Source organism: Bombus fervidus, unplaced genomic scaffold, assembly GCF_041682495.2.
Source record: "Bombus fervidus isolate BK054 unplaced genomic scaffold, iyBomFerv1 scaffold0130, whole genome shotgun sequence".
NCBI classification, from domain to species: Eukaryota; Metazoa; Arthropoda; class Insecta; order Hymenoptera; family Apidae; genus Bombus; species Bombus fervidus.
Genome location: NW_027212692.1, coordinates 15,001 through 26,659, shown reverse-complemented (window position 1 = coordinate 26,659; position 11,659 = coordinate 15,001). Strand labels below are relative to the sequence as shown.

General features: G+C 43.3%; 2 non-coding genes across 2 annotated transcripts; both read right to left on the bottom strand.

Moving 5' to 3' along the window:
* Positions 1-733: 733 nt before the first annotated feature.
* LOC139997643 (5.8S ribosomal RNA) lies at positions 734-888 on the bottom strand. The gene has a single exon (XR_011802993.1). It is a non-coding gene; the product is annotated as a 5.8S ribosomal RNA (ribosomal RNA).
* Positions 889-3,719: 2,831 nt separating this feature from the next.
* Positions 3,720-5,642, bottom strand: LOC139997645 (small subunit ribosomal RNA). The gene has a single exon (XR_011802995.1). It is a non-coding gene; the product is annotated as a small subunit ribosomal RNA (ribosomal RNA).
* Positions 5,643-11,659: the final 6,017 nt, after the last annotated feature.

Below are 11,659 nucleotides of genomic sequence, written 5' to 3'. Positions count from 1 at the left end.
TGATGAAAAGACGGTTGTGTTTCTTTAAGGCACACAGTTTTTCGTTACGCCACCAAGTTTAGGTTTAGGTTTTAATATCTTGGTTCTCTTTTCTCTCCTCTCTCGACTGACTTTGTTCAAAAATATTTTTGCTTTCTCTCAGTCTCGCCAAAAATTCATTTAAGACGACGTCGGGGGCGCGGTCATTCGTGCTTATCGAAGACTAACAAAACGTAGCAGAGGCTGATACAAAAAGAAAAAAAAAATCGGCCACGAAGAAAACTCGCTCTGTGTATCTCGATAACCGCGTCGACGACGACGGTTCTCTCCGCGCTCTTTTAATTCGTATCCTTCTTCTTGCGCTTCGTCCGACTCAGAAACGTTCGTAAAACACGAACGACGGCGGGTTGTCAAGCCAAGAAGGGACAGAGAAGAGACGGAGGTAGTTTTGCGAGTCTCCCGTGAACGCGATAGATTTTTCATATATATTTGTATCGAGAGCATGCGTACGCCGGTCTCCACACGATCCAGCGACGAACGCCGACGAACGTCCAACAATCGCTCGTACGTCGCGTACGAGCCCTCGACCGCTCTTTAATTCGTATTCTTTTGCTTGGCGCTCGTCCTCCGACTCAGAAACGTTCGTTTAAAGATAAAACGAACGACGGCGGGCTGTCGACGAGGCAAGAAAGAACAGAGAGATACGGACCGAGAGCAACGATACGCAACGCAAGCAGTCTTAGGTTTACGTGAGCAACCCTCAGCCAGGCGTGGTCCAGGAATTGTATCCGTGGACCGCAATGTGCGTTCGAAATGTCGATGTTCATGTGTCCTGCAGTTCACACGTTGACGCGCAATTAGCTGCGTTCTTCATCGACCCACGAGCCAAGTGATCCACCGTTCAGGGTAATCGTTTATGCATGGATTTTTGTTTGTGTACTCAGGTTTTTGTACTCTTATTCTCGGTTCGAAAGAAGCCGATATCCGACAAACGTCCGACCAACGGGAATCGAACGCGCGGAAGTCGCCATATGATTGACGACACGAAAATACGTTCGAAAACGAAATCGGACGGACTGCGCGACGACACACGCAGCCCGCCGACCGGGCGTAAAGTGCATTATAATATATAACAACCAACGAGATCGAAGCTCCGTTCGTCAGGAAACGACGGGGATATAACACCCGATTCTGAATCCTCTGTACAGCACACGATCTCGCGAAGAAAGCGCACGGTGGCTAGCCCATGATATATATATATGTTCGTTCCTCTCGTCCAGTTATTCGAAGCAAACAGCCGATATGCATCTCCATCGTTCGGGTAAAAAAAAATCGATGGGACGCGCACGGTCGTAGTCTTCCTCGCGCGGTCGTTTCTTCCCGATAGCCAGAAGCAGAGTTTGAAAAACTCTAGCGACGGAACGAGGCATTAGACTCTCGACAACGAGGATACAGACACGGCCGGCGGTCCCCTCTGAATCGACTTCGGTGGTTCAGGTAAAAATAAAAAAAATCGATGGGACGCGCACGGTCGTCCTTCCTCTTCCTCGCGCGCGGTCTATTCTTCCCGATAGCCAGAAGCAGAGTTTGAAAAACTCTAGCGACGGAACGAGGCATTAGACTCGCGACAACGAAGATAGAGAGACGGCCGGCGGTCCCCTCTGAATCCACTTTGGTCGCTCAGGTAAAAATAAAAAAAAATTCGAAAGGGACGCGCACGGTCGTCCTTCCTCTTCCTCGCGCGGTCTTTTCTTCCCGATAGCCAGAAGCAGAGTTTGAAAAACTCTAGCGACGGAACGAGGCATTAGACTCTCGACAACGAGGATAGAGAGACGGCCGGCGGTCCCCTCCGAACGGATGGCGACAACGACGACTAAAGCGCGAAAAATCGCGACGAAAAGGAACGCATCTCCGTTCAGGTGTATGTGTGTGCGTGCGTTTAAAAAAAATTCGATGGGACTCGCAGCCATCGGCCTCGCGCGGTCGTTTCTTCCCGATAGCCAGAAGCAGAGTTTGAAAAACTCTAGCGACGGAACGAGGCATATGACTCACGACAACGAGGATATGGACAGGCGGTCCCCTCTGAACGGGTCGACGAGACGATGGTAAAAGAGACGAACCGGACGAAACTTCCGTCGATCAGGTAAAAATAAAAAAAAATTCGATGGACGCGCACGGTCGTCGTCGTCGTCTTCCTCGCGCGGTCGTTTCTTCCCGATAGCCAGAAGCAGAGTTTGAAAAACTCTAGCGACGGAACGAGGCATATGACTCACGACAACGAGGATAGAGAGACGGCCGGCGGTCCCCTCTGAATCGACTTCGGTGGTTCAGGTAAAAATAAAAAAAATCGATGGGACGCGCACGGTCGTCGTTCCTCTTCCTCGCGCGCGGTCTATTCTTCCCGATAGCCAGAAGCAGAGTTTGAAAAACTCTAGCGACGGAACGAGGCATTAGACTCGCGAGGATAGAGAGACGGCCGGCGGTCCCCTCCGAACCAACTTCGTCTAGTTAAGAATCGTTATACTCTTTACCATCACTCGCACTGGTATATATCTTTTCGGGCCAACATCCACGCAATGCGTTTTCGTTCTAGGTTACCCGATCCACGAGTACGAACGTACAACGTGGTTTCGTTTTGTCGAACATCGTATATCGTTCGCCGTTGAAACGAACGACAACGAAACGACATAGGAAGAACGAACGCCCTTTGGGTAGGAAGCACGTTTCGAGGAACGACGAGAGTTTGGAGAGACGCGCGAGATAGCTGGAGACGCGCAGATATAGGTATCCATGGATCTTCGAAGAGAACCTTCGAAGATATATAATTCGGTATCCTATTTTTCTGCGGCTCGCTATTCGCGTTCTTTCGCTCTCGTCGACGACTCGTTATAGACGCTTCGTTCGATCCCAAAGAGCAGTCTTCCTTATGTCCCGTTGCTAGGAGGTGAGGCCTACGCAACGCAACTACGAAATATAGAAGAGGTGTGAGCAGTGATCTCTCCGACACGAGGCACTTTAGAGATTTTAGTTTATATATTATATTGTTCGTTCGTTGGATTTCCACGATGCAAATACGAAATACGAGATCGTGACGGCGGGTCTTTCTGTGTAGACCTCACGCAGGCGCCTCGATCGCATTTCTCATTACACGTGGTTTCCACTGTAACTTTTAGTTTTTTCGATATGTGTTCAGCTCAAGTTCCCTCACATATCGTTATTATTATTATTATTATTATTATTAATAGTAGCGGTTTCGTGTTATAGGATTCGGAGACGGCGGGTCTTTCTGTGTACGACCTCACGCAAGCGCCTCGAGAATCTTTTTAAGTTTTCCGTGTGTTATATTATTCGGAGACGGCGGGTCTTTCTGTTTACGACCTCACGCAGGCGCCTCGAGAATATTTTTAAGTTTTTCGTTTGTTATAATATTATTCGGAGACGGCGGGTCTTTCTGTGTACGACCTCACGCAGGCGCCTCGAATTATTCGTGTAAAAGTATATCTCTTCATCCCGATGATCGAGAGAGAGTGCCACACTCTTCGTATAGTTTCGTAACTGGAGCGTCTCCCACCTCCTTATTGTAAAAAATTTGGCTTTTGTCAAAGTATATAGCTTGTTAATACGTCGTATATACTTTGTGTCGATATAGGAGGAGTACGGCTCCTTACCGACGATATTATATATATTTTATTATACAGTGTTCAAGTCAAATATATTCTTTGTGTTTTTGTATTTTTCGTTAATGATCCTTCCGCAGGTTCACCTACGGAAACCTTGTTACGACTTTTACTTCCTCTAAATGATCAAGTTTGGTCATCTTCCCGGTAACATCGGCAATGCTTATCACATTGGCCGCGCACCAGTCCGAAGACCTCACTAAATCATTCAATCGGTAGTAGCGACGGGCGGTGTGTACAAAGGGCAGGGACGTAATCAACGCGAGCTTATGACTCGCGCTTACTGGGAATTCCTCGTTCATGGGGAATAATTGCAAGCCCCAATCCCTAGCACGAAGGAGGTTCAGCGGGTTACCCGGGCCTTTCGGCCAGGGAAAACACGCTGATTCCTTCAGTGTAGCGCGCGTGCGGCCCAGAACATCTAAGGGCATCACAGACCTGTTATTGCTCAATCTCGTGCGGCTAGAAGCCGCCTGTTCCTCTAAGAAGATTTGTTTGTACGTTGGTAGTAAAAACCCGCCGACCGAAGCCGGGGGCCTTCGAGATACCATAATTTACGTCTATTTAGCAGGCTAGAGTCTCGTTCGTTATCGGAATTAACCAGACAAATCGCTCCACCAACTAAGAACGGCCATGCACCACCACCCACCGAATCAAGAAAGAGCTATCAATCTGTCAATCCTTCCGGTGTCCGGGCCTGGTGAGGTTTCCCGTGTTGAGTCAAATTAAGCCGCAGGCTCCACTCCTGGTGGTGCCCTTCCGTCAATTCCTTTAAGTTTCAGCTTTGCAACCATACTTCCCCCGGAACCCAAAAGCTTTGGTTTCCCGGAAGCTGCCCGCCGAGTCATCGGAGGAACTTCGGCGGATCGCTGGCTGGCATCGTTTATGGTTAGAACTAGGGCGGTATCTGATCGCCTTCGAACCTCTAACTTTCGTTCTTGATTAATGAAAACATTTTTGGCAAATGCTTTCGCTTCTGTCCGTCTTGCGACGATCCAAGAATTTCACCTCTAACGTCGCAATACGAATGCCCCCATCTGTCCCTATTAATCATTACCTCGGGGCTCCGAAAACCAACAAAATAGAACCGAGGTCCTATTCCATTATTCCATGCACACAGTATTCAGGCGAAGGTAGCCTGCTTTAAGCACTCTAATTTGTTCAAAGTAAACGTATCGGCCCACCTCGACACTCAGTGAAGAGCACCGCGATGGGATATTAGTTGGACCGCCCCGCGAGGAGCTAAGCCCACCGATAGGACGTACCACATAATGCCAGTTAAACACCGCGAGCGGTGAACCGACACTGTGACACACAGATTCAACTACGAGCTTTTTAACCGCAACAACTTTAATATACGCTATTGGAGCTGGAATTACCGCGGCTGCTGGCACCAGACTTGCCCTCCAATTGGTCCTCGTTAAAGGATTTAAAGTGTACTCATTCCGATTACGGGGCCTCGGATGAGTCCCGTATCGTTATTTTTCGTCACTACCTCCCCGTGCCGGGAGTGGGTAATTTGCGCGCCTGCTGCCTTCCTTGGATGTGGTAGCTGTTTCTCAGGCTCCCTCTCCGGAATCGAACCCTGATTCCCCGTTACCCGTTACAACCATGGTAGGCGCAGAACCTACCATCGACAGTTGATAAGGCAGACATTTGAAAGATGCGTCGCCGGTGCTAGATGACCATGCGTCAGCACAAAGTTATTCAGAGTCACCAAAACAAACGATGGACGAACGGACGAGCCATCCGCCACCGATTGGTTTTGATCTAATAAAAGCATTCGTACCATCTCTGGTACGAATCTGTTTGCATGTATTAGCTCTAGAATTACCACAGTTATCCAAGTAAGTTTAAGTATGATCTAAGAAACCATAACTGATTTAATGAGCCATTCGCGGTTTCACCTTAATGCGGCATGTACTGAGACATGCATGGCTTAATCTTTGAGACAAGCATATGACTACTGGCAGGATCAACCAGGGAACTTTGTATTTTATATATATATTATATATTAGAGTCAAAAGACTCTCTTTTTAAAATAGCCTCAGAGTGTCGTAGGTGGGTCCGTAACACCGTACGACGAGACTTTTCGTTCTTAGTGAACGTTCGACGACACCCTTTTAATTCCCGTTGTAACGTCGAACGCCACTACTCTCTCTCATTTCGCCACTCTCTCTTTACTTTCTTTCGTTCGTTTGATTGTTTGTGTGGAATATTTTAAGATCATTCTGTTCATAGGATCATTCTGTAAGAATGGTTTGTTGGTTGAACGAATATGCCTTAGCGGTAAAAAGCACGTAAACTGCATGCTGAACGTACCGTCCTCGTAAGAAACATATTCGTTCGTTCTTTTGATATTCTCCAATCAGAAAGAACGCACTTCCTAAAAGGTAGTACGCTCCCCATTAGCCTTTCGTATGTTTAAAACGTACTGCGTACGCTATAACATAAGTTTTGGAACGGTCTCTGCCGAACCAGCATGAATTGATACTCAGTTAGTAACAAGCACACTGCCCTAACTTTTTTTAAAGTTAGTGCGAGCATACAGGATCCAGCTTCCCGACTAAGGGGAACCTTGCCACGTTATTTGGTCATTACGTCCAGGACAGCGACCCGCGGCGCAGCAGTGTAGAGAAAGAGTCGATACGAGAACGAAGGAACAGTCGAGAAATAGTAAAAAAGTTCACTAAGACTCGAGGAGCGGTGACTGAATTCTCAACCGAGGCCGTAGAATAGCCACGCGCTCGACGCTGTTCCGTCCGGACCGTCCGACTCGACGTGTCTCTTATAGATACCAAAGCGCCGGCCGGACGGTCGGCGCCGGCCGGGCCAGCGGCCGGGCGCTTACCATGTAAAACCTCCGTTAGAGCGTACCGTCGGACTTAGTCTCTGAAACGCTCGACCACTTTTTTCGAATAAACTACCCTTAGAAAACATCCTATCGTCGAGATATTTTAACGCACCGCTTATTTTAATATTTCAAACGAGTTTTTATCGAAAAATTTAATTTTTTTTTTTTTTTCAAAATCGCATCAGTAAACCACCTCTTTTAACGAATACGGACAAAAACCACGTTCTTAATCGATTAGAACACGTTAAAACAACGAGAAATATGCAAAAAAATATATACCTTGCAACGTTAATTAACGAAAAAATTAAACAAATATCGCAGTCGTGTCAGTTCGACGGACACTAATTTTTTAAAAAATTCGAAAAAAACGTTTAATCCAGTTGTATTTAATAGAGATATAACCGTTTCTGCAAAAATATTTATACCTTATAACGCTTTTTAACGAAATAACTCGAAATAAGCTTTTCGGACTTTTCCGCCGGCCGAAATTTTTCTAAGTCCCAACGTACCGTCGGACTTAGTCTCTGAAACGCTCGACCACTTTGTTCCAATAAAGTACCCTTATAAAACGTCCTATCGTCGAGATATTTTAACGCACCGCTTATTTTAATATTTTAAACGAGTTTTTATCGAAAAATTTAATTTTTTTTTTTTTTTTCAAAATCGCATCAGTAAACCACCTCTTTTAACGAATACGGACAAAAACCACGTTCTTAATCGATTAGAACACGTTGAAACAACGAGAAATATGCAAAAAAATATATACCTTGCAACGTTAATTAACGAAATAATTAAACAAATATCGCAGTCGTGTCAGTTCGTCGAACACAAATTTTTTAAAAAATTCGAAAAAACGTTTAATCCAGTTGTATTTAATAGAGATATAACCGTTTCCGCAAAAATATTTATACCTTATAACGCTTTTTAACGAAATAACTCGAAATAAGTATTTCGGACTTTTCCGCCGGCCGAAATTTTTCTAAGTCCCAACGTACCGGTCCAGAATGAGACAAAGTTCCAAAGGCCCGGTCGTATCCGTCCGTTTTTTTTTAACCTTCCACGGACGAAATAAACGTTTAATCCCGACGTAAAATACAATAATATAGCGATTTATATAAAAATATTCATACCTCATAACGCTTTTTAACGAAATAACTCGAAAAAACTTTTCGGTCCGAAATTTTTCTAAGTCCCTACGTACCGCTCGAGAATGCGACTAAGTTCCAACGTCCCGGGCGCGATCATACTTTTTTTATATAACTTTTCAGCGACGAAATAAATGCTTAATCCCGATGTAAAACGTCATTTTAAAGCGATTTATGCAAGAATATTCGCACCTTATAACGCTTTTAAGCGAAATAATTCAAAAAAACCTTTCGAATAAAAAATTTTTTTTTAACGTTTTCGGGACCAAATAAACGTTTAATCCCGACGTAAAATATAATAATACAACGATTTATATAAAAATATTAATACCTCATAACGCTTTTTAACGAAATAACTCGAAAAAACTTTTCGGTCGAAAATTTTTCTAAGTCCCTACGTACCGGTGGAGAGTATGACCAAGTCCGACGGGCCGAGTCGCGTCGGTCCACTATTTTTTTTTAACGTTTTCGGGACCAAATAAACGTTTAATCCCGACGTAAAATATAATAATATAGCGATTTATATAAAAATATTCGTACCTTATAACGCTTTTTAACGAAATAACTCGAAAAAACTTTTCGGTCGAAAATTTTTCTAAGTCCCTACGTACCGGTGGAGAGTATGACCAAGTCCGACGGGCCGAGTCGCGTCGGTCCACTATTTTTCTTTAACGTTTTCGGGACCAAATAAACGTTTAATCCCGACGTAAAATATAATAATATAGCGATTTATATAAAAATATTCGTACCTTATAACGCTTTTTAACGAAATAACTCGAAAAAACTTTTCGGTCGAAAATTTTTCTAAGTCCCTACGTACCGGTGGAGAGTATGACCAAGTCCGACGGGCCGAGTCGCGTCGGTCCACTATTTTTTTTTAACGTTTTCGGGACCAAATAAACGTTTAATCCCGACGTAAAATATAATAATATAGCGATTTATATAAAAATATTCATACCTTATAACACTTTTAAGCGAAATAACTCGAAAAAACTTTTCGGTCGAAAATTTTTCTAAGTCCCTACGTACCGGTGGAGAGTATGACCAAGTCCGACGGGCCGAGTCGCGTCGGTCCACTATTTTTTTTTAACGTTTTCGGGACCAAATAAACGTTTAATCCCGACGTAAAATATAATAATATAGCGATTTATATAAAAATATTCATACCTTATAACACTTTTAAGCGAAATAACTCGAAAAAACTTTTCGGTCGAAAATTTTTCTAAGTCCCTACGTACCGGTGGAGAGTATGACCAAGTCCGACGGGCCGAGTCGCGTCGGTCCACTATTTTTCTTTAACGTTTTCGGGACCAAATAAACGTTTAATCCCGACGTAAAATATAATAATATAGCGATTTATATAAAAATATTCATACCTTATAACACTTTTAAGCGAAATAACTCGAAAAAACTTTTCGGTCGAAAATTTTTCTAAGTCCCTACGTACCGGTGGAGAGTATGACAAAGTCCGACGGGCCGAGTCGCGTCGGTCCACTATTTTTTTTTAACGTTTTCGGGACCAAATAAACGTTTAATCCCGACGTAAAACTTAATAACATTCCCATTTATATAAAAATATTCGTACCTCATAACGCTTTTTAACGAAATAACTCGAAAAAACTTTTCGGTCCGAAATTTTTCTAAGTCCCTACGTACCGCTCGAGAATGCGACTAAGTTCCAACGTCCCGGGCGCGATCGTACTTTTTTTATATAACTTTCCAGCGACGAAATAAACGCTTAATCCCGATGTAAAACGTCATTTTAAAGCGATTTATGCACAAATATTAGCACCTTGTAACGCTTTTAAGCGAAAAAATTCGAAAAAACGGTTCGATTAAAAAATTTTTTTTAAAGTTCTCGGGACGAAATAAACGCTTAATCCCGACGTAGAAATACATAATATTCCCATTTATATAAAAATATTCATACCTCGTAACGCTTTTAAGCGAGATAACTCGAAATAACTTTTCGGTCCGAAATTTTTCTAAGTCCCTACGTACCGGCCGGGGGATCGACGAAGTGCCAACCTCCCGGTCATGTCGGTCCGGAGGGGGCAATTTTTTAAAAAAATAAAACGAAATCGTTACGTTCGACTAGAATTCGTCGAACCATAACGATTTCTATAAAAATATTCATACCTCGTAACGCTTTTAAGCGAAATAACTCGAAATAACGTTTCGGTCCGAAATTTTTCTAAGTCCCAACGTACCGCTCGAGAATGCGACTAAGTTCCAACGTCTCGGGCGCGATCGTAAATTTTTTACGGCACCTTTCGGGGACGAAATAAACGCTTAATCCCGATGTAAAACGTCATTTTAAAGCGATTTATGCAAGAATATTCGCACCTTATAACGCTTTTAAGCGAAAAAATTCGAAAAAACGGTTCGATTAAAAATTTTTTTTTAACGTTGTCGGGACGAAATAAACGCTTAATCCCGACGTAGAAATACGTAATATTGCTATTTATGTAAAAATATATACGCATCATAACGCTTTTAAGCGAGATAACTCGAAATAACTTTTCGGTCCGGAATTTTTCTAAGTCCCTACGTCCCGGCCGGGGGATCGACGAAGTGCCAACCGCCCGGTCATGTCGGTCCGGAGGGGGCAATTTTTTAAAAAAATAAAACGAAATCGTTACGTTCGACTAGAATTCGTCGAACCATAACGATTTCTATAAAAATATTCATACCTCGTAACGCTTTTTAACGAAATAACTCGAAAAAACTTTTCGGTCCGAAATTTTTCTAAGTCCCAACGTACCGGTCGAGAATGCGACTAAGTTCCAACGTCCCGGGCGCGATCATACTTTTTTTATATAACTTTCCAGCGACGAAATAAACGCTTAATCCCGACGTAAAACGTCATTCTAAAGCGATTTATGCAAGAATATTCGTACCTTGTAACGCTTTTAAGCGAAAAAATTCGAAAAAACGGTTCGATTAAAAAATTTTTTTTAAAGTTCTCGGGACGAAATAAACGCTTAATCCCGACGTAGAAATACATAATATTGCCATTTATATAAAAATATTCATACCTCGTAACGCTTTTTAGCGAGATAACTCGAAATAACTTTTTGGACCGGAATTTTTCTAAGTCCCTACGTACCGGCCGGGGGATCGACGAAGTGCCAACCGCCCGGTCATGTCGGTCCGGAGGGGGCAATTTTTTAAAAAAATAAAACGAAATCGTTACAGTCGACTAGAATTCGTCGAACCATAACGATTTCTATAAAAATATTCATACCTTATAACGCTTTTAAGCGAAATAACTCGAAATAACTTTTCGGTCGAAAATTTTTCTAAGTCCCTACGTACCGGTCGAGAATGCGACTAAGTTCCAACGTCCCGGGCGCGATCATACTTTTTTTATATAACTTTCCAGCGACGAAATAAACGCTTAATCCCGATGTAAAACGTCATTCTAAAGCGATTTATGCACAAATATTAGCACCTTGTAACGCTTTTAAGCGAAAAAATTCGAAAAAACGGTTCGATTAAAAATTTTTTTTTAACGTTCTCGGGACGAAATAAACGCTTAATCCCGACGTAGGAATACATGATATTCCCATTTATGTAAAAATATATACGCATCACAACGCTTTTAAGCGAAATAACTGGAAATAACCGTTCGGTACGAAAATTTTTCAAAGTCAGACGGGCTCTCGAGCGTTGCTCGCTCGCTGCGCTCGCTCGAAAAAAAAACTAGCCCAACCCAAAACCAATCCCTTTTTCGCGTTCGTTCCTCGATTTCTCTTGAAATCGGAGAAACTCGCGGGATCGGTTTTGGGTTGGGCTAGTATAAGTTCGAGCGAGCGCAGCGAGCGAGCAACGATCGCGACCGTTACTTCGTACGTCCACGGTATATTTTCGTTACGTTAATTTTTCGTTACTTTCGTCTCGTTTCTTGGATCGATCGAGAGCGGTTTGGTCGATGGTGAAAGAAGGAAAAAACGACGAGAACGAAAAGTAAAAGAGGAGCGAGCGCGCGTCTCGCCCTTGCG